The sequence below is a fragment of the Humulus lupulus genome, chromosome 1 (genome assembly GCF_963169125.1).
Source record: "Humulus lupulus chromosome 1, drHumLupu1.1, whole genome shotgun sequence".
NCBI lineage: Eukaryota > Viridiplantae > Streptophyta > Magnoliopsida > Rosales > Cannabaceae > Humulus > Humulus lupulus.
Genome location: NC_084793.1, coordinates 20,647,724 through 20,675,494, shown reverse-complemented (window position 1 = coordinate 20,675,494; position 27,771 = coordinate 20,647,724). Strand labels below are relative to the sequence as shown.

General features: G+C 33.4%; 1 long non-coding RNA gene across 1 annotated transcript; it reads right to left on the bottom strand.

Annotated features, from left to right (window-relative positions):
* Positions 1-13,296: 13,296 nt before the first annotated feature.
* Positions 13,297-17,497, bottom strand: LOC133788621 (uncharacterized). The gene is made up of 3 exons (XR_009873293.1): positions 15,701-17,497; positions 14,706-14,769; positions 13,297-13,545 (listed from the first exon to the last, which is right to left on the bottom strand). It is a non-coding gene; the product is annotated as an uncharacterized LOC133788621 (long non-coding RNA).
* Between the last annotated feature and the right edge of the window lie 10,274 nt (positions 17,498-27,771).

Here is a 27,771-nt window from a genome sequence, read left to right as displayed (position 1 = left end):
ATTTATGTAAACTTCTCATTTTTATACCAAGTTAGAAAATAAAAAATTTTGTTTATAATTTAAAACGAAAGATCTAAACTAAATGTTATAAAAAAATTTAAATAATTCGAAAACAATGATTAATTTATATTTATACATATAAATCAAGTTATTCCATCAAGTTTATATATATCTTTATTTCCAATTCCATTACATAAACTATAAACAATAAAAAATAAAATAAATAAATCTTTTTCACATCTATAATATGGTATCATTACAAAATTGTTTAACCAAGCTTCGATATAAAATCAAGCATTTCAGGTTTGGCTCGATTATCATATCTGAACCAAATTATTATCCCTACTATATAGATTAATAATGCCTGGTGTTGTGTTATGCCAAGAATTAATGAACAAAATGAATAATCAAATTCTCAAGAAACAAACAGAAAACCAATCTTAAGAACGGAGCAGAAAACAACAAAGAAAGAATATACTAAATTCGACCAAACTAGTGATCTACATCCACTGTCAGTCAATCTTATTAGTCAATATTCTCTTTAAATTTTACAAACCTGTATCGACTTAGTTAAAGCTTGTAACACTACAAGAATTGAACGCATTAGCGGCGGAGTCCTCTGCCGCTAATAAGTGTGACATCCGCTGTTAATAAGTATTAGCAGTTGTGACCTGTCGCTAATTATTTGTTGCTATTAATGCTTATTAGCAGCGGACTGACACGCCCGCCACTGATATCATATTATTAGCGGTGGAGTCAGATGCATTATTATTAGTTACGGGGTCCGCCGCTAATATTGTTTTTATAATATAATTTAAAAATAATTTGAAATAAATTAATAAAGTAATATTTATTAAATTTAATTATTTTTAAAAATAATTCATAATAAAATTTAACAAAATAAGCATTTAATTAATTTAAACATAACTAACATTAAAATTAATGTGAATAGTTTTAATATTTATCAACCTAGCTAATATCGCTATTGCCATTAAAAATAAATACAATATTAATTCAATCCAAATACATAAACTAATAACTAAATAAAATCATTAAGATTAATATTGAAATTGTCCTCAACTTCAACATTTTGGTGTGGTTGTGAGGGCGACAGTTGTGGCTGTGACTGTGGCGGTGAGGGCGACGGCTGTGGCTGTGGCGGTGAAGGAATATAAGGTGGCTGTGATGATCGTCCGAGCGTGAGGTCCCCAAACTGATCTCGAGGCTGTGGCTGCGACCCGCCCCCAAACTCACTATATCTCACATATGGCTGCTGCAACGAACCTCCAATCTCCCCATACCTAACTTTAGGTAGTGGAGGCTACATCAATCCTCCTTGAAAATCGGTAAAGTTGAAATATAGTGGAGGAAACTGGGAAGAGCGTCCAAAAATGTATTGGTTTTGATACTGAGGAGGTTGTTGCGACGACATATGTGGCAGATACAATGGATGAGGCTGGTACTGTTGCTGTGGCGGATACTGTGAAGGAGGCTGGTACTGCTGCTGTGGCGGTGTATGAAGGTCAGGATTGGCGGTGTTACTCTGAGAAGACGAACCACCTTCGGATTGTGGTGGCAAATACCTCTGCAGAAAATTGTCAAACTGTGGGTCATACAGATTACTGGGTTTCTCAGGTACCACCTTCTGAATCGTCTCACGCATTGCATTCATCATCAGCGCCATAGTAGTCATATTTTTATTAGGCGTAGCAGCAGTATTTGCTTGGGACTGACTTTGATCTGTAGAGCTAGAGGTTGTCTTTCTTGCCTTCCCTTTCGCCCTATAACCCACTCCTCTTTGGTAGTAAGATCTCTCTCCGAGTACTTTACTTAGTATCTCGTATTGATCGACTAAGGACGAATCAACGCCAGATACATTAAGAGATCCCTCACTCTGTTGTTGACTCTGCCTCTCAAGTTGTGACCTCTGAACCTCTGCCGCCATTTTTTCCTGTATAAAGATAACATTATAAACAAAAATTAGAAACATTAGAAACAAGAAAACAATACTATTCACTTACATAATCTTGTTGAGCTGCCTCATTGACAAAAGATTTTGTCGATTTTTTTCATATGAGCATCCCTCCAAGTATCAACAACATGCGCATATGGGTTCTCCTATACAAATGTAAACAAAATGTTTCAGAATGTGTTATTTTATAAAATTAAATTAACATCTTCACTTACATATTCGCGACGCTTAGCTGCCAACGACTTTGTGTCTTGTGTTGTTACATACTTCATTTGTTTTCTGTTTGCTTGATTTTTAGCGGAACGAGCCAAAAATCTTTTGCTAAAAAACAATTCACAAATATTCTGCCAAGCCTCCTTAGTGCAATGGTTAGGTGGCTTAGAGAGGACATTCTCCAAATCTTCTGGTCTAGCATAATGATTTTTGAAGTGTTTATGTCTATTGTTCGTTCTCTCGCAATATCTTTCGCCCATCTCCTTATAGACAGTTGCCAGAATAGACTCACGTTGTGGATGACTATCTATATTATAGCAATACTGCGTTAAGAAAAAAAATTAGATGACTTTGTAAATAATGAAAAGTACAAGATTTGTAATTTTTTTACCCTCATACGATCAAGCACTTGATCTTTAAACTGTTGAGGTACATCAGCAAAATCCAAGTAATGTCCTGGATACAAAATGGTAACTAGAGTGCCCAACATGCGAATAAAAGCTTGATCCTCCTGCCCAACCACTTTGTTCGTCACAGGATCAAGCTCTAGATCCAATGGCTTCCCGACTTTTTTCCTTCGTTCTTCAAGAACATTATTACTAGCAAGGCCACGACCTTTTCTTCTCATCAGCGGGGCTTTAAAATTTATTAACAATAACCAATATTAGTATTGATGTTATATTTCTCTAACAATATAATTTCTAAAGATAATTTTGATATGCAATATTTAACTTGACTCGCAAGATGATAGTACCCTAGAAGGATCTGGCGGGTCTTTACCCCCATCATCTTCGCCGTGATAAGTTGCTATATCAGCTGCATTATACTTCAGTTTAAAATTTATTAGTTAGTAATTAGCATTAAAATAGAAGTATATCACATTCAATTCATAATAATAATAATTACAAAAAAAAAAACTTTATTATATTTAAATATATAGTTCTGTTACACAAATAGAAAAACTAAACAGAGTAATCACTATCATTTCCATCAGTAACCGGAGACACATTTTCATCTTCACAAAGCTCAACTAACAATTCATCCTCTGCATCTGTGACTTCCTCATGTTCTGACATATCAGCTTTGTCGTCACCCTCTTCATCAGCTCCAACATATGCAGCAGGTTGATCAGATTGCATAATCAACTCTCCGAGGTCCACAGTCAACACAAATTTTGATGAACTTATTTCATGTACAACATCAATAACATCATTAACCTCATCAGAATTGTCCTTTATGTCCCAAATCTGTCGATGATTCACATCTTCTACAACTTTCCAATCACGACCTCTAAGTAGATCATCGAGATAGAAAACTTGCTTAGCTTGAGTAGCAAGTATGTACGACTCATCTTTGTACCATTCACCATTGACATTTATACTAGTGATATTATTTTCAATGATTATTTTCTTCATTCTTGGATTTCTATTAAACCATTTGCATTGAAATAATGCCACTGAATATGCACCAGTGAAAGATAGTGTCACTACTTCTTCAAGCGTGCCATAATAATTAAAACCTTCTGTTCCGGCAACAGACACTCCACTATTCTGTGTGGTGCGCTTTTTATCTCGGTCGTGTGCAATAAATCGAAGACCATTGACTATACAACCTTGGTAATAGGTTGCCAAATGATCTGACCCAGATGCTAAAGCTAACAATTCATCACCATTTTCCAAAGACCCAAGCTTGTGCAAGTCATATATCTAAATACATAAAACGGTATTAGATTCACAAAATATATCATTAATAAAATGAATGTTCAAAGTTCAATCCTACCTTCTTATGAAACCACGAACGAAAAATTTTCCTATGCAAACGATCATGATCACCATCTGGGTATTTTTGTCTAATCTCTTGTAGGTGTTCGCTGTTAATTAGAATAGTGTTACGATTCTTGATAACAAAAAACTGATAATAACCACACATGTTCTAATTTATAAGTGAATAAACTTACTCTAAATAAGGCTCAATTTTAGGAGAATTCTCAAGTATGAACCACTCAGCTATTTCACGAGTGTTATGATTGAGAGGCTTCAAAGTTCCCTTTGTGAGTGGATGACATTGAGATTGGAAAACTGTAAGGTTTCGTGGGATATAAGTTGCATCTTCATTTCGATCAAGACGGTTAAATCTTGTTTCAATGTCTTTGAAATACATTGAACAAAAGGTCAAAGCCTCATCTGCAACATAGCCTTCGGCGATCGACCCTTTAAGGCGAGCTTTATTTCCCACATAATTATTTAATTTTTTCATGTACCTTTCAAAAGGATACATCCACCTCATAAATATTAGGCCTCCCAATATAGCTTCTTTTGGCAAATGTAATACCAAATGAATCATTATGTCAAAAAAAGCTTGAGGAAAAATCAACTCCATCTTGCACAATATCTGAATAAGATCATTTTGTGCTTCCTCCATATCTTTAACATTTAAAGTCCTCGAACATATTTTCCTGAAGAAATTGCACAATTCTCTAATAGTGGTCGATATAGATTTTGGAAGAAACTTGTGAACACCGAGAGAAAGTAATCGTTGCATTATCACATGACAATCGTGTGACTTCAACCCAAGAATATTTGTATCATTCTCAGACACTTTCTTCTTCAAATTTGAACAAAAGCCATATGGAAATCTAACTCATTTTATAAACTGACAAAAATGTTGCCTCTGCGCCGGAGTTAACACATAAGGAGCGTGCGACTTCATCAGCTTCCCATTCTCATCTTCATAAATCCACAATGATTCTCTCACACCCATCTTTTTCAAATCATGCTTGACATTAGTGGTGTCCTTAGATTTATCATTGTCTAAGATGGTGCCAAGGAGACTATCACACACACTCTTCTCAACATGCAGACATCTATATTGTGTTTTAAGTTGTTTGTACACCAATACTCAAGCTTGTAAAAAATACTTTTTTTCCTCCGATTACCTTCATCTACTCCTCTTTTACGTTTCACACCCCCATACTGGACATGTTTTCCTGGAACTTGCGCTACAAGAGCATTAACTTGTTCTAGTATATCCTCACAAGTAAACCGTCTCGGAGGACGTCTTCTCTCAACTTCTCCATCGAACTCAGTGTCTCTTCTCATTCGATGAGTACTTGGCAAGAATCTTCTGTGACCAACATAAGATGTCTTACCGATCACTCGGATGGAAGTTGTGTCCTCATTACACGTAGGACAAGCTTTGTATCCCTGACCACTCCATCCAGACAAAATACTGCGAGCTGGAAAATCGTTCACTGTCCACAAAAGGGCTGCTCGCATCTTGAATTTCCTGTTGGTCGTACTATCTCTTGTCTCAACTCCGTTAACCCACAAATCCTTCAAGTCATCCACTAATGGTCTGAGAAATACATCCATGTCCTTACCGGGTGATTTTGGCCCAGGAATAAGGAGGGTCAACATGAAATAATTGTCTTTCATACACAACCAAGGCGGCAGATTATAGTTTGCCAACACCACAGGCCACATGCTGTATGCAATGTTCATGTTGCCAAATGGATTAAATCCACCAGCAGCTAAGCCCAGACAAACATTTATGAGATCCCTTGAAAAATCAGGATGCTTGTCATCAAAGTCCTTCCACGCAGAGCCGTCCACCGGGTGTCGCATCACCCCTTCATCTTTTGATTTCCTGGCGTGATGCCATATCATGTGTTTCGCTGTAATCCTTGAACTGTATAATCTTTTCAACCGAGGGGTCAACAGAAAGTAACGCATCACCTTGTGTGACACTTTTTTTCCTTTCGTCATTTCGGAAGTAATCCATCTACTACTTCCGCATACTGGACATGTCTCTTTAGATGCATGCTCATTGTAAAATAAGCAGCAATCATACTAACACACATGAATGGACTCGTATCCCAACCCTAATTTTTCAATCTCTTTTTCGCCTCGTAGTACGATCCAGGAATTTTGTTTTCCTTAGGAAATGCAAGCTTTAACAACTTCAGGAATTCATCAAATATGTTGTTAGGCACATTCCCTCTAACTTTTAGATGCAATAAATTTGCTAAAAAGTTCAGGGATGAAATCCAATCACATCCAGGATACAACTCTCCTTCAATCTCCTCAAATAACTCGTCATAATACTGACTCCCACTGGGATCCCTTTCTACTTCCTCAGTTGTCGGTAAAAGGAAGTCTTCCACAACGTGAATCATCTCATCGTCTTCATTCTCATCAACTACCTCATCAGCAACAATTTCTTCCACCTCACCATGAAAAATCCACTTATCATAAGCTTGATGAAAACCCTTATCGAATACGTGTGCCCAAACTACATCCAAAGATTCAAATCTATTATTATTGCATCTCACACACGGGCACCTATTTCTTCCATCAGAATCTTTATGTTCCGACGCCATCCTCAAAAAAGCTTGCAGACCATTCCAATATTCTTGACAACCACGATTTCTCAATGTTGTCCAAGTCTTGTCAATCGTTATCTAAAGTGTTATAAGAGTGTGAGTTTTAGTAATGTGAATAGGAATGGATAACAAATGAAATTTGTTATCATTTTTGAAATCTTATGCAATATTATAATATCTTATGATATTTTATGATGTTTTATTAGATAATGTTATTTATAAACAAATTAATAATTTTTCCTAAACTAATTTATTATTTATTCTTAATTTTTAAAACTTTTATTAAATATAATTATCAATTTCTATATTCATGTAATTTATAACAATTTAATATTAGATAATGTTATTCAATAAACAAATTAAATTAAATTATTTAATTTGATAATATTATATCAAACTTTTATTATTTAATTAATTAAATTAATAAAAAATAATTTAAAATAAATTATTATTTATATAATTATTTATTCATAATTTTTTAATTTGTAATAATAATAATAATTTTACAAATTAATTATTATTTGACTTTTAGACTAATTTATTTTTTTAAATAATTAGATAAATTTTATTAATCTTTATCATTCATTATTTTATTAATAATATTTTTAAACTTATCATTTATGTGCTGATATCCCTGTAATTGATGGTTGTAGTCAACAACCATCAATCACAAGCATACCGGGACAGAGAAAATAAATTAACTTCTAATTAACTATTAATTAATTTTTTTGTTCTATTTTTACAAATTATAATTATAATAATTTTACAAATTAATTATTGTTCTATTTTTGTGAAACATGTTCAATGCAAGAGTTATTTATTTTTTAGGTAGTAGGCACTACAATAAAATAGACATTTAATGACTACATGGGGGAGACATTGTAGACATTTAATGTCTCCCCTAGGGGAGACGTTGTTGCAGGAGCTATCTAAAGTGGCCCTATGACGTCTCCCATGGGGAGACTTTGTAGAGATTCAACGTCTCCCCTTGGGAGACGTTGAATGTCTACAAAGTCTCTCCATGGGAGTCATCATAAGTTTTTGTATTTTAAAAAAAAAAAATTATTTTCATTATATTAATTTTTTTAAATAGAATTAAATATATTAATTAAAAAATATAAATTATATGCAAATTTAAATTGAGAATTTTCATTAATAAAACTGAAATGTGTATATAATATATTTTTGCTAACTAATTATACAAAATTGTAATATTTGTTGTTAAACATACAAAACTAACAAATATTACACTAGCTAGCTAGACATATAGTAAGAAAGAAAAAGTAAAAAAAAAACATAATATGTGGGACGATGACTTTGAATTATCGGTAGCATATGGTTCGCCCAGTATTGTCGCATTTCATTAATCTGTGGTGGTGTATATGGCGTAGTGTTTAGTTACAAAAAATTCAAAGTAAAATATATTAGTTAATTATTATTTGATTATATATATACTTTAATAATAAATAGATTGTAAACTTTGTATAAATTTATATACATGTACCTCTTTCTTCAAGTAACGTCCACATCGTGAATGTTCAATGTAATCCTTCAACATTCTCATCACATAATATCCATATGCCACATTGTCTGGTTGGTGTGGACACTAATATTTAAATAAAATGTCAAGAAATTAATATAAAGAATATTAGTAAAATTTAAGTATAAATTTTCAAAATAATTAAAGTCGTAGTTACTTACTTTCGGTTACACAATTTCTATATTATTTGGAATCTCGGGAGGTTTTGGTAGACTGGTCAGAAAAAGGTTGACCCCATTTTTATATTCCACGGATAAATTATTCGCTGACATCCATTTTCTATCCATATCCTCTCCTATGTCTATGAAAAATTAAACAAAGAAAAACTAAATAAGCATACGAAAAATTGAGCAGTATTTCCCCTATATTAGTAACATAACTATCTGGTAATCTAATCAAGTCTAATCAAATAAGCACAACACAATACAAATATAATAATAGAATACATAATTCTAGACAAAATCGAGTAGCATATAATAGTGATCTAACCATCTGTGAACAACAAGTCAAACAATTCAAACAACAAACAATAAATTTCTTCCTTACACTACTACAAAAAAGGGTTTTTAGGACACTTTTTTAGGACACTCACATATATGCGAGTCCTAAAAAACAACTTCTGGACTTTTTAGGATTCGGGACTTGAGTTGCGAGTCCTAAAATCTCTGCGAGTCCTAAAAAAGTTTGATTTTGGGTTTTAAAAAAACACCTCTTGGACTTTTTATGACTTGCGTTGCGAGTCCTAAAAAAATTTGATTTTGGGTTTTAAAAAAATACCTCCTGAACTTTTAGGACTCGCATTGCGAGTCCTTAAATAATCTTTTTAGGACTCGTGTTGCGAGTCCTAAAAACTTATGTCTCCTAAAAATTTGAATTTTAAAAAATCACAAATTCTCTCCAATCTCCTGGACTTTTTAGGACTCGCGTTGAGAGTCCTTAAAGAATTTCTTTTAGGACTCGCAACGCGAGTCCTAAAAACTAATGTGTGTCCTAAAAAAAAATTAAAGTTTTATAAATAACTAAATTAAAAAAAAACCCACACTTATCAACCCCCTCTTCTTTCTCTCTCCTCTCTCTCCTTCCCTCTCTCTCGCCTGAAAGTTTGCCGAGCCCGACCGCCGCCTTCCCCGCCGCCACCTGCAACATGCGCTGGCCAGGGAGCTTCGGAGGCCACCGAAGCTTCGACCCTCGCGAGCTCGAGCCCTCACGCGCCTCCTAAGATGGACAACAGAGAAGATCTCAGTTTTGGGTTTTCCCAAAGTTTCCGATGAGATTCCGACCACCTTGGGTCGTTGTGAGTCGAGCCACCACCACCATCGTACTCCACACTTTCATGCGAGCAAAACCCAACCAAGGATCGGGTTAGAAGTCGCTGGATTTCATTTTTGGTGTTTGCCGGAATCTATGGAGTCCGAAACTTTTTACCTCAAATCCGGCCACCACATTCCGTTCCACGAAGAACCACCACCACCACGACGTTCCCCGAGCCTTAGGCTTCGAAAGCCAATCATTGTTTTCTCGAACCACCGTTGTCGGTGGTGGCGCCGCCGCTGTTGCCGGAGCTCCGGCGGGAGCTTTGGCCACCAATTCATTTTTTAAAAATTAATAATAAAACTTTTTAGGACTCGCACATTTTTTAGGACTCGCAATGCGAGTCCTAAAAACATTCTTGCGAGTCCTAAAAAACCCCAGTTTTTAAGGGCTCTCAAATAGAGGACTCGCGCCCCGCGAGTTCTAAAAACTTTTTTATGACTCGCAATGCTAGTCCTAAAAACCCTTTTTTGTAGTAGTGTTATAGCTCTGCAGCACACAAACAAATTTTCCAGAACCTACTTCACTAAAACATACAGTTCTCAACCTTCTGTTATCACCGAAACACATAATTTTAATCTCATAACCTACTTCACTATGGATGAATATTTAAGATATTCAAACTCCTCTAACAAAAGTTTAATAATACTAAAACAAGAAATAAGATAATGTATGTACCACTTGTAATTAATAGTCCTTGCTAGCAAATTTACTTCACTTTGCAAAGCATGCACTTTGCTATTAAATTCACAACCTACAAAACAAAATTAATTAATAAATAAAAGATTACTAAACAAACTTCACTAAATAATTAGATTAACAATAACTTATTATTGATATTTTAGAAACTTAAAAACCTCAAATGTGTGCTTGAAATCGAAATTTGAGGCAAAAATCTCATAAAAATCTCCGTTAAAACTACAACTTAAATTTTTTAATTAATTAGTTAATAAAATATTACTAAATCAATAAAAATAACATAACTATATATAAATAACATACTTAAATGTTAATAAAGATTACAAATATATATAATTTTCTAATTAAATAATAATATAAATTTAAAAAATTTATAAACATATAAACTTGAATTACTATTTTGTATGTAAAATTAAAATTAAATTATTTTTCTTATTTTAGACAAAATTATTAAATACATTTTAGCAAAACATATTTACATATATACACTTAACAAACATTAAAAATTAATTAAAAAATGTATAATTTTCGGATTAAATAGTAATAAAATTTTAAAAATAGTAAATAATGTGGTATCATCTTAAAATTAAACAATATAGTATCTCAAATATACATAAAAATTATTTTTCATACTTTAAACTAATATTTCTAAGAAAACCCACAAATCATATAAAAAATGCACAAAAATAATTTTTTCTACCATTTTAACTATAATAACATTGTTTAATCTTGAAACCCTACCTCAAATATGTTTTAAATCCACATTGTTGAGCCAAATATCACCCAAAATCGCAACTCATAAACCCTAAAATCCCAATATCAATCCCTTAATAACTAGAGAAAATAAGCATGAAAATTATCCTAAATATTATACAACACTTATAAATAATAAAAGCTTACCTCAAATGAGATTTTATAGCTTAAAATCAACCAAAATCGTTAAAAAATGGCCCTGAAATCGTCCAGAAAGTTGCCCTTCTCTGCCTCTGGTTCGTGCGCTCGGGGAAGAAGAAGGAAATGCTGAGTATATAGTAGGTCAGACTTTTAACATCTCTCCTGGGAAGACGTTAGATGTCTGGCACGTCTTTCCAGGGGAGACGTTAGATGCTCTTACATGATTGATATTTTATAAATAAATAATTTTATATTCATATTCTAAAATTAACGTCTCTCACTACTTTTAATGACTTACCTAGGTAGTCATTAACAAGAACTTTTAATGACTTACATCATTAGACTTTAAATATCCTTGAATACTTTTAATGACTTACACCATTGGTGTAAGTCATTAAAAGTGAAAATTGTTGTAGTGAGGGGACAAAATCTAAATCTTTGTGTCAATCCTCCCAAATATTAGTCTTTTTGCTAAAGTTTATTTCAAAAGCAAAAAGTTTTTTTTTTAAATAATGATGGACTTTAAACATTAACCACAAGAAATGTGACATAATTTTTTTTCGATTTTAAAATGTGGTAAATAAAATACCAAATTAAAAAAAAATGTTATAGAAATATGTGACATTGTTTTTGTAAAGAAGCTTTCTAAATTTTCAATAAATCCAAACAAACAGAGAGCATTATCAGCATTAAAAAAACTATTCCAAATAAACAGAGACTAGGAACACAAAGCCAAAACAGAGAATTGTCCACATAATGCAAAATGACATATTCATCATTAAAAAATACTAACAAGTAACAACAATTCAGCAACAAAGTACCAAATATAAAATCTAAAATCAAAATACATCAATGATAGTAGTCCAAAATATCAATATCAACATATATCATAAAAAAATACCTCTGAAAATGACACCAAGTGTAATCCGAAAAGGACAGCCACCAAGACTAATCACAAAAGTCACTTCCAAAACAAAAGTTATATATGTCACTGATTTCTTATTTCAAGATACATTGGGAATAAGAAAATCAGTAACTCAAAGCGCAGAACATGAACACATATATATTCTTCAGTTTGACTCAGTACATCTCTAAATCCATTTGCTTGCCAGGGGTTCTCCTAAACTCAAAATAAATATCTGAATAGCTTAAAACCAATTATGCTACATGACTCAAAGAATCAGAAAAATATCATCATACATATCAACAGAAATGAAAAAATCACTACTGGTTTGGGTTATTTTTTTATTAGCCTAAGCACAATATATTTATGATGCATGAACAATTATAATTGCCTACTAGTTCTCAGTTTTCACTACCTTAAGAAATATAATAATAATAATAATAATAATAATAATAATAATAATAATAATAATAATAATATATACTCAGCAGGCAATAAAAACCACCCTAAGATATATATATATATATATTAGTGACTCATTGATAACAAAACCACTCTAAGAGAAGACGGAGAAGACGAACAAACCTGTGGAATGGAGAAGCTGTGCAGTCGAAAGGTGCGGAGAAGACGGAGAAGCTGTGCAGTCGAAAGGTGCTGTGCAGAAGAGAAGACGGAGAAGACGGGAGAAGAGAACAGACGCGAAGAAGAAAGGTGCGGTGCAATTTTTAACCTCCTCTACATAATCATTAGCGGCAGGACCCACTACAACAAAAAGGAGTATTAGAGGCGGAGGCTTCCGCCAGTAATACATATTACCGGCGGGGATCCGCCGGTAATACTCGGTCGGTGATTAGGGGTATTACCGGCGGACTGACACCCCGCCGATATTCTATTAATACCGGCGGATTAATAGGGGCGGGACTCTGCCGGTATAAAAGATTTGACTTATTTAATACCAGCAGTCCCACCCCTAGTAATCTGCCGCTAATAAATAAACATAATTTAAGGAACAAAAAAATAAAATAATAACACCATTAAAATAGGAAACAACTTATAAAAACACAAACAAAATTGAAAAAATATGAAATCCAGAAACAAATCCCATTAAAATAATTTATTAAACAACACAATAAACTTAAGAACATCATAAATCTTAAATATGTGAAATCTGAAACATATACAATAAAAAAAAAAATTCATAAAACAACATAACAAACTTAAGAACATCAAAAATGTGAAAACTGTCATGAAATCCATGCCATGTTCAAACCCCATCAGTGGCCAAACTCTCTGCCATGGTCAAACCCACGAACCTCACAGCCCCACTATGAACCACCACCACCTAAATATTAGAAAAACCAGTTAGAGTGTAACGACCCTAAGGTAGGGTACGTCTGCCACATACTCGTAATTCTAGGGTTTACGAGTATGTAAGGCACTTGACCAAAAGAATTAAATAAAATGATACGAAGAAATACAGAAAAATTTAAAACTTTTATATAAACTTATTAGTAGAAATTATTACACGTATGAATACTTTAAATTTAAGGCAGCCATATGAAAACTCTAAACCATTATTGCATTGCTACTGAGTCCGTGCTCCACAAGTTGCTCAATAGCTAAAGCCACACCTGGAAAAATGTTGGAAAATAACATAATGAGCTAACGCTCAGTAAGCAAATCTCATGCATACACATACACATGAATGTCGTGAGTTTGTAGTGCACATATACTAATATGCTGACTTATATACTTATGAATTTCATTTATTGCTCATGCACTTTCAAACTTTACTTTTATGCTCTTTCTTTTAGTTTCACATTTTTATGGGCCCAATATCACTTGTGCACACTGTTCGATTCAGCCAATGCCTGCAGGGCTTGTTACACATATCATATAGAATCCCATGGGTTCTCCTCCGGCTAGCCATCATCTCAGCTAGGCTCATCATAACACTCATTTCATCGTTGCCATAGCTGCCATACTTATTACACATATGGAGGAGAAAGACGGAAACATGGCAAACATATCTGAATGGTCAACTCTGACCTAGCCCACACTAGTGGGCAGCCACTATAAGTCTTATAGACTTCCGTCTTCTTTACTGAACTTACTTGATTGCTTCATCAAAACAGTGGCACCCTTTTTAAACATCTTATTATCACTTTGCTTAAGCCTTGTGTCATTAAAATGTTTAACTTTACATAATACTTTTCAAGACATTTCATAACTTTTCTTATATTCATATGCATGGTCTTATATCACATAATAATGTATCACATAACTGTACATGCCATGCATACATGCTGATGCTGAAATGCCAATGTTCGTGTTCACGACTCATGTTGATGGTATTCAATCAAGGCATTGTATCACATCTCATATAACTCAAAACATCTTTAGTCATAATACATGAAGCTTTGGGTTGGTGGCGTTGTTATACCTTAACGTAGAGCTATGGCTCAGGTCTAAGGTTTCCAGCCTAAAAACTTAAACGCTTCATATATCATGACATATAACAAATCATGAACATAGAGTAATCCACATATCCATCAACATAAGAACACATACTTGCACATAATTCATATCATTCTTAACCAAATAAGACATCTTTCACATATCACAGAATTCATCAATTACATATCACACAACACCCTTATGGTGTTCATATAACCATTCTTCACATACTTATCATATGCATCATCATCATACCATACTTAACTCATCAGATGTACACAATCAATGTAGTCATGCATCTTACACTTAAGCACAAAAGGTGAGATTTACTTACCTTAGGTCCTTAGCTTATTTTAAAATTCCTCACCAAGAGTCAATCAATCAAATCCATACAAATCCTATTCAAGGCACATCATTTATTAAATTCTATCAAAATCATAAATATACACTATTGATAGTGTATATTAATAATACCAGAAACTATATAAATGATAATAATAAATTATTATCAACGTAATGCAAATAACTCTTCATATAAAACCATGCTTTAAACCTTGCTCATAAGATAATGTACCCTTATGATAATAATAATAATAATAATCCCAACAAAAGTAATAATTATCGTCTATAATTAAACTTATTTCGATATTAATAACAAAATACTTCAATAGCAATACGTATATGGATGTATATATTCAAATAGTCATTTTATAAAAGAAATCATATTTTTAACATAAAGTTGTAATAATCAATATAATGATAATAATATAAATATAAATATTTATATTATTATTAATTAGTCATAATATCAATTCCAGTGATATAATAAATATACTTTCTCCAAACTTCACTGGTCTTACAAATATCAATAACTGTAGGAAACTAATATTTGATATTATTTTAATATTCAAATATTAATATACAATAATAATGGTTAGATAATAGGTTTACTATAAATCATACTTTTCATATATATATATATATATGAATCTGTATTCTTGATTTACTTAACAAAATAATAACAATAATAATTAAAATTACTTAATCATAATAATTTCCATATGAATATAAAATCAATTAAATATGTATTTTTATACTTTATTTAATATCTAATATTTTCTAGAAAATTAGACAGCACAACGGCTATAAAGTGGACAATTCCAAAATCAAAACCTGTATCAAAAATATATATAATCCCAGACAGCCAGTAAATTACAGAAAATATTCCATATATCAATAATATATAATTATATACCATAAATACACATAATAACAATTACTCTAATCAATCACAATTAAATCACAATATATAGGTTAAAGAAATTATACCAAAATGATCGGGTTCCACAATAAGTCAAACGATGATTTTATGAGACTCAAAACGTACTTCGGAACCTCGAACACTAAGTTTCGACCGTCGGTCTACGGTGGATCGCGGTGGCTCGTGGTGGGCCCACCACCCAACTATGGTAGATGTAGGAACAAGTTATTGGGTTTTGAAGCCCACAACACGAGGAGCACGATGGTGGTGACGGATCGGAAAACGGATGCCCGAGGTGGCCGAATCGCAACTTTAAAGTCGCGGGGTGGCCGAACTTAAATCGAGTGGTTGAGGCGTTTAATCGGCGAGTGAGCTCTAGATTCCCGCGTTGGTCGATAGTTCGGAGGCCTCTGAATCCAACGGTCCGGCGCGTGGCTAAAAATGGTGGCCGGAAAGTACTCCTGCGTCGTCGGCAACAGTGATACGTAGAGGAGAGAGAGAGAGAGAGAGAGAGAGAGAGAGAGAGAGAGAGAGAGAGAGAGAGAGGTTTTCTGAGGAGAGAGAGAGAGACTCGGGTAAATAAAGAAAGGCTGAAGCCTTTTCTTTTTTTTTTTCTTTTTTTTTTTTCTTTTTTTTTTTAAATTATTTTTAAAATTACACTTGGACCCAAAATATTAAAATTCTTTTCAAATAAGCCCTTTAGCAAAACTTTCTTAATTTTATAAAAATCCCCAATTAAAATTATATGACATTTGGGTCCAATACTTGACTACTCAAGTTTCTCTCTCTTTAATCTCATTAAAAACATAAAATCATATTTTAAACACTATTTTTCCATTACTATTTCTTAAATTTGTAAACTTGTACATTTTATGTATTAAAACTCTGATTTATAATAAAAATGTTGGATATTACAATCCTTTCCCCGTTAAAATAATTTCGTCCTCGAAATTTCAAACTAAATTTGATAATCGGAGACAAGAACTACCATTACAAATAAACAGAACAACATTTCACAGCATAAGATTTCATACACAACACTTACTTTCATCCCGAAAACAAAACTTATTCCTGACTTGTAATCCTTATCATATATAAAAAGGCGAGGATGTGTAAACACCTCACATGAGGACTACAATATAGAAAGAAAGGAAATAAGCTATAACAATAGTATAAATTACAATGAATGTATACGAAAATACAAACGAATCCTCATCATCCATACTTTTGAACACAAACCACATAACGTAAGAAGAGAAAATGACCATCATCATGAAAACATCCTTGATATTCATCTTTTACAGTCAAATTTTTTTTTTTTTTTTTGGCATAAAATTAGATAACTAGAAAACAATTATATAGCCGATGAAGATTATTCTTTAAAACCAAGTCTTTATGAAACCCTTTCGTTGTCAAAACCGACTTCTTGCCCTGAATGAGAAATAGTGAGATAGGCCATTCATTAGGTACCAGTTCAGAAAAGCCTGACTCTCATTCTTTCTCTAAGAAAACATTTAAAAATCAAAATTGTTTCCAAATGTATAAAATAATAAAGGGCATATTGGTACTATGCTAGAATGCAAATAACCGTGGCCACTCGGAAATTCACACACTTAGCTTAGTATCCCTTCATTGAATAAAACCTGGGATAAGTCTTGACTGACCAATCCACCACTTCATCTACTAAAACGAATAATTCTCACATGTCTAATAAGTTAGACATGTCTCATTTCAACACCTATACCAATAATACTCAGTCATCACTTCACACAAGTAATACATTATCTTACTTTCGGGACAAAACAGCTAATATACTATAATTTAATCGCCGAAAGTAATTCACACTACAGAATAATTCAGTAAATAACATTTATCACCTCGATTCATTCAACAATTTACAAATTTTTTCCATGTTCAAATCAGGATCGCAAAATCAATAGAAGTGATTTCCATGTCGACAACATCTAATAAGTTTGACTTTCATCATCAGAGAGGATAGCGTAACACATTGAACAAGATAAAATCTGTGATATCTATCTTGAAAACAAACAAATTCAAGGATCCAATGACCCAACAGTTCAACACATTTTTCTATAAATAAAATTCATCACATACACACTAAAACACAATCAATCTCAAGCTTTTGAAAACCAAATCATTATTACTTCCGTCCATTACTCAAGCTAAGCAACCCATGGCATCCTCATCATCTCAGCTGAACTTAGACCTAACTTTAGCTTTACCTGAGCCAAATCTTCCCACTATCGAATCTTCACCACAAATTTCTGCACCCCTACCACAGCTAATGGTGTATCCTACGGTACACATCCCAGAACGAAATACTCAATTTCCCAGAGTTTGGCTTCCCAAATTTTATTCTGATACTGGCCTTGTCACGGTGGAGGATTCAGCTATGCTCGATAAAAAGGTGGCCATTAGTATAGGTCAAAGCATACTCACCCCTAAAGACCAAATAATTTTATCCCATAGGTCAGACCTACAAGCTGTAAAAGATTCCTTAGTTCTTACCACTCAGGCGGCAGCATCGGTCTCAAACCTAGGCCAACGGGTTCTTGCAAGAGAACAAGAGGTTGACCACTTGAAAAGGTATATAGAAACACAAAAACAAGAGATGATAACCATTAGAAATGCCAACAAGGCATTGACTCGAGAGAAGGAGAAGTTGGTTAAGGAGAATGGGACTTTAACTACACTTCTTGCTAACTACTCAGTCGATATGAAGGAAAAATTTCAGACACTGCAAACTACTGGGGAGACCCTTAGAGTTGAACAACAAAAGTTGATTGACGAGGTAGAACGTGTCCAAAACCCCAATCCTTAATGTATTATGTATTTTTTTTTTTTTTATATATTACTACTGTTTCACTAAAGTCTCTTATTATGTGTGCTCTCAGCAACAACCTAAAACTTTGCTCTCCAAAACACTAACATGACATATTAACCCTTAACACACTAACTGAACTGATAGGTCACTTTCAAAGCTTGAGAATATCAATTAACAATCCAAACATCGACATCGATAAATCATCAATTATTTATCACATCAATAATAAAGGCATGCATTCAGATAAATAACAAACTTCAATTTCTCTACCGTGCATGAGAATATTCATTTAATCCAAACTCATACTTATATCATGGAAACTCAAACACACAATGAGTTTCTAATACAATTATACAACATCATTAACATACATTAACTAAAATATGGATAAATTATACTAACCATTAACGTGTGGCTTGTCTTGTGGCGGAACTCAGTAGCATTTCAGATCCCAAAATCTAATAACATAACGAGTATACGACATCTACAAACTCAAAGCTCTGATACCATTTTGTAACGACCCTAAGGTAGGGTACGTCTGCCACATACTCGTAATTCTAGGGTTTACGAGTATGTAAGGCACTTGACCAAAAGAATTAAATAAAATGATACGAAGAAATACAGAAAAATTTAAAACTTTTATATAAACTTATTAGTAGAAATTATTACACGTATGAATACTTTAAATTTAAGGCAGCCATATGAAAACTCTAAACCATTATTGCATTGCTACTGAGTCCGTGCTCCACAAGTTGCTCAACAGCTAAAGCCACACCTGGAAAAATGTTGGAAAATAACATAATGAGCTAACGCTCAGTAAGCAAATCTCATGCATACACATACACATGAATGTCGTGAGTTTGTAGTGCACATATACTAATATGCTGACTTATATACTTATGAATTTCATTTATTGCTCATGCACTTTCAAACTTTACTTTTATGCTCTTTCTTTTAGTTTCACATTTTTATGGGCCCAATATCACTTGTGCACACTGTTCGATTCAGCCAATGCCTGCAGGGCTTGTTACACATATCATATAGAATCCCATGGGTTCTCCTCCGGCTAGCCATCATCTCAGCTAGGCTCATCATAACACTCATTTCATCGTTGCCATAGCTGCCATACTTATTACACATATGGAGGAGAAAGACGGAAACATGGCAAACATATCTGAATGGTCAACTCTGACCTAGCCCACACTAGTGGGCAGCCACTATAAGTCTTATAGACTTCCGTCTTCTTTACTGAACTTACTTGATTGCTTCATCAAAACAGTGGCACCCTTTTTAAACATCTTATTATCACTTTGCTTAAGCCTTGTGTCATTAAAATGTTTAACTTTACATAATACTTTTCAAGACATTTCATAACTTTTCTTATATTCATATGCATGGTCTTATATCACATAATAATGTATCACATAACTGTACATGCCATGCATACATGCTGATGCTGAAATGCCAATGTTCGTGTTCACGACTCATGTTGATGGTATTCAATCAAGGCATTGTATCACATCTCATATAACTCAAAACATCTTTAGTCATAATACATGAAGCTTTGGGTTGGTGGCGTTGTTATACCTTAACGTAGAGCTATGGCTCAGGTCTAAGGTTTCCAGCCTAAAAACTTAAACGCTTCATATATCATGACATATAACAAATCATGAACATAGAGTAATCCACATATCCATCAACATAAGAACACATACTTGCACATAATTCATATCATTCTTAACCAAATAAGACATCTTTCACATATCACAGAATTCATCAATTACATATCACACAACACCCTTATGGTGTTCATATAACCATTCTTCACATACTTATCATATGCATCATCATCATACCATACTTAACTCATCAGATGTACACAATCAATGTAGTCATGCATCTTACACTTAAGCACAAAAGGTGAGATTTACTTACCTTAGGTCCTTAGCTTATTTTAAAATTCCTCACCAAGAGTCAATCAATCAAATCCATACAAATCCTATTCAAGGCACATCATTTATTAAATTCTATCAAAATCATAAATATACACTATTGATAGTGTATATTAATAATACCAGAAACTATATAAATGATAATAATAAATTATTATCAACGTAATGCAAATAACTCTTCATATAAAACCATGCTTTAAACCTTGCTCATAAGATAATGTACCCTTATGATAATAATAATAATAATAATCCCAACAAAAGTAATAATTATCGTCTATAATTAAACTTATTTCGATATTAATAACAAAATACTTCAATAGCAATACGTATATGGATGTATATATTCAAATAGTCATTTTATAAAAGAAATCATATTTTTAACATAAAGTTGTAATAATCAATATAATGATAATAATATAAATATAAATATTTATATTATTATTAATTAGTCATAATATCAATTCCAGTGATATAATAAATATACTTTCTCCAAACTTCACTGGTCTTACAAATATCAATAACTGTAGGAAACTAATATTTGATATTATTTTAATATTCAAATATTAATATACAATAATAATGGTTAGATAATAGGTTTACTATAAATCATACTTTTCATATATATATATATATATGAATCTGTATTCTTGATTTACTTAACAAAATAATAACAATAATAATTAAAATTACTTAATCATAATAATTTCCATATGAATATAAAATCAATTAAATATGTATTTTTATACTTTATTTAATATCTAATATTTTCTAGAAAATTAGACAGCACAACGGCTATAAAGTGGACAATTCCAAAATCAAAACCTGTATCAAAAATATATATAATCCCAGACAGCCAGTAAATTACAGAAAATATTCCATATATCAATAATATATAATTATATACCATAAATACACATAATAACAATTACTCTAATCAATCACAATTAAATCACAATATATAGGTTAAAGAAATTATACCAAAATGATCGGGTTCCACAATAAGTCAAACGATGATTTTATGAGACTCAAAACGTACTTCGGAACCTCGAACACTAAGTTTCGACCGTCGGTCTACGGTGGATCGCGGTGGCTCGTGGTGGGCCCACCACCCAACTATGGTAGATGTAGGAACAAGTTATTGGGTTTTGAAGCCCACAACACGAGGAGCACGATGGTGGTGACGGATCGGAAAACGGATGCCCGAGGTGGCCGAATCGCAACTTTAAAGTCGCGGGGTGGCCGAACTTAAATCGAGTGGTTGAGGCGTTTAATCGGCGAGTGAGCTCTAGATTCCCGCGTTGGTCGATAGTTCGGAGGCCTCTGAATCCAACGGTCCGGCGCGTGGCTAAAAATGGTGGCCGGAAAGTACTCCTGCGTCGTCGGCAACAGTGATACGTAGAGGAGAGAGAGAGAGAGAGAGAGAGAGAGAGAGAGAGAGAGAGAGAGAGAGAGGTTTTCTGAGGAGAGAGAGAGAGACTCGGGTAAATAAAGAAAGGCTGAAGCCTTTTCTTTTTTTTTTTCTTTTTTTTTTTTTCTTTTTTTTTTTAAATTATTTTTAAAATTACACTTGGACCCAAAATATTAAAATTCTTTTCAAATAAGCCCTTTAGCAAAACTTTCTTAATTTTATAAAAATCCCCAATTAAAATTATATGACATTTGGGTCCAATACTTGACTACTCAAGTTTCTCTCTCTTTAATCTCATTAAAAACATAAAATCATATTTTAAACACTATTTTTCCATTACTATTTCTTAAATTTGTAAACTTGTACATTTTATGTATTAAAACTCTGATTTATAATAAAAATGTTGGATATTACATAGAGAGAGATAGGTAGAGTGTGTGTGAAAGAGATATATAAAGAGAGACTTACCATGTGTATTGCCGTCACACACCTCGACCCCAACCATGGGCCAATGCACACCCAGAGGCCCTTAGCTTCGTCGACATCAAAGGCCACCACATTGGCTCCCGAGGGTACCGCCACCAGCAAGACACAAAGAGTGACAAAGAGAGCGAGAACGAAAGAGAGTACAAGTGAGAGTCAGAGAGAGAGAGGGAGGTCTCAGACAGAGGGGCGGTGGTGGTGCTCGGACAAAGGGGAGGACTGAGAGAAGAGTGCGTTTGAGAGAGGGAGAGAAGAGAAATGAGAGGGACGGACGAAACGATGTGCAAATTTTTTAATATGTAAGATTATTAGAGGCAGGGACCCGCCGTTATTAATATTATCCCGCCGGTAATAAACTATTAGCGGTGGGACCCACCGCTATTAATATATCTCGCCGGTAATAGTCTTATTATCGGCGGATATTTACCCGCCGCTATTAATATAATCCCGCCGGTAATAAACTATTAGCGGCGGGACCCGCCGCTATTAATATATCCCGATGGTAAAAGTCTTATTACAGACGGATATTTACCTGGTGCTAATAGTATTAGCGGCGAATACTCCGCCTCTACTAAGGGAAAATACCCGCTGCTAATAATTTTGAAACTTAATACCCTTTCATTTCCCCGGCATTGTATTAGCAGCGAACTACCCGCCGCTAATAATTGGTAAGTCTGCCGCTAATAATTTTTTTATTATTATTAATTTCCACATTATTAGCGGCGGACCCAGTAGTCCGCCGCTAATAACCCGTATATTACCGGCGGACTAAGTCCGCCTCTAATTTTAGACTTTCTTATAGTGATCCACCGCTATTAGTCTTTCCCGCCGCTAATAAAGGTGAATTCCCGCCGCTAATACTATTAGCGGCGGGTTGTCTGCCTCTAATATAGGTAATTGCCCTCCGCTAATAAAACTTAAAAACTTTTACCGACCTTTTAATTTAGTATATTAGCGGCGGACGCTCCGCCGCTAATAGTGGTAAAGTCCGCCGGTAATATATTTTTTTAAATACTCACTTATTATTAGCGGCGGACTCCGCCGCTAATACTTACGCCGCTAATAGCCTTCATTCTTGTAGTGTAAACTAAGGAAAGAAGTTTTTGATAGTCAAGGCTTTACAAGAGAAGATTATTACTATTTAGTAACTTAAAGTGTCCAACACCATATGATGTGGCATATTATGGTTGATTAGCGATATTTCATAATATTTATTAAATTAAAATATGTGGAACTCACTATTGGAATACAACAACTACAATATACTAATTCTTTATGGTGTCGGAAACCACTAATGCCCCTTGTAAAAGTACTAAAGCTCCAAGAGATTTCAAGTTTTAACTTCAAAAACTAACAAAACCATAAAAGTCAAAACTAATTGTTGACCAATATATAACATGTTGGAACTTTGTGTGAAAAATTCCTAGAATCCTTGCAATAGAAGCCTCCCATAACTTTCCATGGAGGCTATTTTTCATCAGAGGCCTCCCTCCGTATAATTATTAATTCAGTTAAAAGAATTGAACCTACACAACTTTTATGAGCTAATAGCAATGAGTTTTTATTTGTTGTTGTGACTAAAATAATCACTAAATTATGGTAATTCTTTTATTTGTTTTTTGTAATGAAAAATTATTCACATAAAGATTAGATATGTATAGTTCAATAATTCACACAATTATTACTAAATCTAAAGTCTTCCTCTTCTAGTACATGTACCTATGATAAATGGTACATGACATATATTTTCAAATATATTATTGTTTTATGTGACAATATAATCACACATAATGATTAAATTTATATAGACCATATATTGAGTGAAGGATAATTAATCCACTTATATATCAAGTAAGCAAGCTAGATTTCTTTTTAAGAAAAAAAAGTAAGCAAGCCCAAAAAAAGTTTTTAAGACTCGTAGGACGCGAGTTTTCTATTCGAAAGCCTTAAAAATGAGGATTTTTAAAAAGTTTTATTTTTAATTTTTAAAAAATTAATTGGAGGGTTTCGAAGCCCAAAGCAAAGTGGTGGTCGTCGGCGGCGGGGCTCAGGCGACGGCGGCAGTGCCACCATTCAAAGGTGGTGGTTCGGAAAACAAACTATTGGGTTTTAAAGCCCAAGCCAAGGGAAATGTCGTGGTGGCAGTGGTTTAGTTTGAAATGGCTCAAAAAATCTTGAATCTACGCTTGAAGGTTAAGAAATCACTATGGATTCCGACGAGCATTGACTTCCAACTCTAGTGACCATTGAGTCTGATTCTTTAGTGGGTTTTGAAGCCCAAGAAGCAAAGGAGTATGGTGGTGGTGGTGGTGGTGGTTCAACTGTTGGGGTTTTATGCCCTAATTAAAACCCAAATTCTTTGTAATCTCATTTTATTGTCAATAAAAGAATAGAAATCATTTTTTGACTTGGTCAATCACTTTGCTCACATGTTTTATTTTCATGATTATTTGTTTAATATAAACTTCTATTAAATCCCGAGCATATAGCTAATCTTATTTATAGTGACGTAATCACAGTGGAATATAAATATGATTATATGTTCAAAAATAAGTTAGTCCTAAGATTAGTCAGTGCACCGGATTTACACTGACTTGCCAATCTACGATATGATCTACTTACACATTACAGTGTTATGTTCTTTCCAGAACATTAGCAAAGTAGATAAGATCGGATGTATTTGTTACATCGGACAGGACCGATATTGACAGTTGATAAGATAAGTAAACATACCGTTATTATCTATTCTAGTCATATCATATAGTTGACCATAGGTCAATTCAATCTCAATTCTGAGTGGTTAGTATTCTAACTGATTGTATTATTTGAGTTCTTTGACTTGTTCGTTACCAGCTTACCCTACGGACTAGCCCATACTTACATCTTGGGAACTCGGTAGTATAATTGAGTGGGAGTGTTAATCATAGATATGAACATCTATAGCTTCTGATGAAGAAGTGAAACGATGGTTTCCTTTTAGTTTGATTCAAGGTGATAAATGATAGAGATCTCATTTCAGTAATTAAATTAGTTTACTGAAATATCATTTACATGGAACTAAGTGTTTTAAGGATAAAATACAATGAGGGGTAAAACAGTATTTTAGTCCTATCTCATTGTAGACCGTCTATAGAGGATTGAGTGAAAATTATGGTTGTAACAATGGATAATTAATAGCGTATCTATATTTTTTATAGAGCGTTCTATGAATTCAAGAGTGCAATTCCGAGTCTATAGTGGAGTCACGAGGAATTAATAAGTTAGTAAATTTATTTGTTAGATTTATGATAACTTATTGGAGCTTGATTTCATAGGCCCATGGTCCCCATTGTACCTTGGATAAAATAATCTAGATAGTCTCAATTAATTGATTTAATCATCAATTAGAATTATCAAAGTTGACCAGGTCAATTTTGGATAGTTTCGCAGAGTTGTGTAATTTTGAGAAGAAAAGAGAAATTATGGCAGATTTATTAATTAAGATAAATTGGTATCTAAATTAATAAATAAGTTTAAATCAAGGTTCAAATTATAAATAATTAATTTGATAAAGGATTTAAATAATTATTTAATTAATTAAATCAATAAAAAATAGTACAGGCCTTGATTTTAAGTCCAATGGGCTTATAATCAAATGTGAAATTTCACGGGCCTATAGCCCATGATAATTTCGACCTAGGGCTTCAAAATGGCTGTTATTTTATTGATTTTTTAATTAAATTAAATGGTCTAATTGAGTCTATAAAAGGAGTGCTTAGAGATAAGATTTTAGAGACGACAGATAAGTCACAAGTCAGATTTTCTGATAGTTTTAGATTCTCTCTAAACACAAGTCATTTTCTAAGCCTCTTTGTTATTTTCTCTTCTTCTCTCTATATCTATCTCATGTGTTGAGAATTGCCCACACTAGTCTAGGTGGTTCTAAGGATACATTGGAAGATCGTGAAGAAAATAGAAGATCGATTCAGTTTCTTGATAATACTCTGCGACAGAGAGGATACAAGAGTTAGAGAAACTGAATGAAGGACTCTTTAATTCCGCTGCGTATACTGTAAGTATTCTATTCTTTGTTTCTCTTGAATTCAATTTTAGAAACATGTTTTAGGCTATCTCGTATTAATTTGTTTAATATTAGATATACATGAAAATAAATAAAGATCCTCTATAAGCTTTTTCCAACAACTGGCCTCAGAGCCTTTGGTAATCTTTATTTTCATGCATGAACATGTTTAAAAATGGATTATATGATATGTTTGAATAATTGGATGGTTTTTCATGTTTTTATGAGCATATTGATTTTATGTGAATTTTAGCAATTTTTAGGTTATTTTTGTTGTGTTTTCTATGCTATTAATTTTTATATATGCTTTATTTTGTGTAAAACATGTTAAAAATTAATTAGAAAATGGTTTTGGTTGAAAAAATTGCACAAATTTTTTTTTCAAAATTTTTTGTTCTGGCTGCCATGTGCGCGCGCACACCGTGCACACCAGCGCGCACGCCCCTGCAGCCGCGCACACCAGCGCGCACGCACGCGCGCGCGCCACCAGCAGCCACAACACTCGGGTGAACAGTACCCGATACGGGTACTGTTCATCCAGATTTTTTTTTTTTGAAAAATAAATCAAATTAAAATTGTAGAAATTTATTATGTATAATCAAAACCTAAAATATCTTTTTTGTTTTATCATTTAAATTTTTAAAATAAGATATTTTGGTTAGTAGAGATTTAAATAATTAGATATTTTCTACAAAGATTCAAATTCAAATTTAAAATTAGACTAACAACTTAATTTTAAATATTTTAATATATTAAAATATTAGAATTATGATATCAGATATTTAAGATATTTTCATTTAAATTCTTGATATTTTTATTAAATCTTTATTTGAAAATATAAATATCTTTTTATTCTATAGTTTTTAATATTTAAATTATTTGAAATTTAATATTGTTAGTTAGATATTTTTATGGATATTTGAATTTGTTTAACTATTTGAGATTGTTATACCCAAAAATTGGAGAATGCATCCTAGGAGGCTAAGGAGAATGCATTCTAGGAGAGCTAAGGGGAGTGGTCCTAGGAGACCCCAAGGAGGAGGTGGTCTTAGGAGACCCCAAGGAGGATGTGGTCCTAAGAGACCCCAAGGGTGTGTAGGAGGCAAGCCTCCCAAGGTTTCCTAAGTGTTGGCTTGAACGTGTCCAAGGTAAGTAACTAAGGAGGAGGAGTCTCATGCAAGAGGGAGGAGACTTAGATTTTGATAAGGAGAGTCTATACAATGTTCGATCGGACATGTTTGGGAGATGCTAAAGGAGAAGGCCTTGATCTTGTCCAAGGTGAGATGTTATGGAGGAGGTTGCCTCAATGTTGTCCAAGGTGAGGTGCTAAGGAGGTTGCCTCAATGTTGTCCAAGGTGAGGTGCCAAGGAGGTTGCCTCGGACCACCTTGG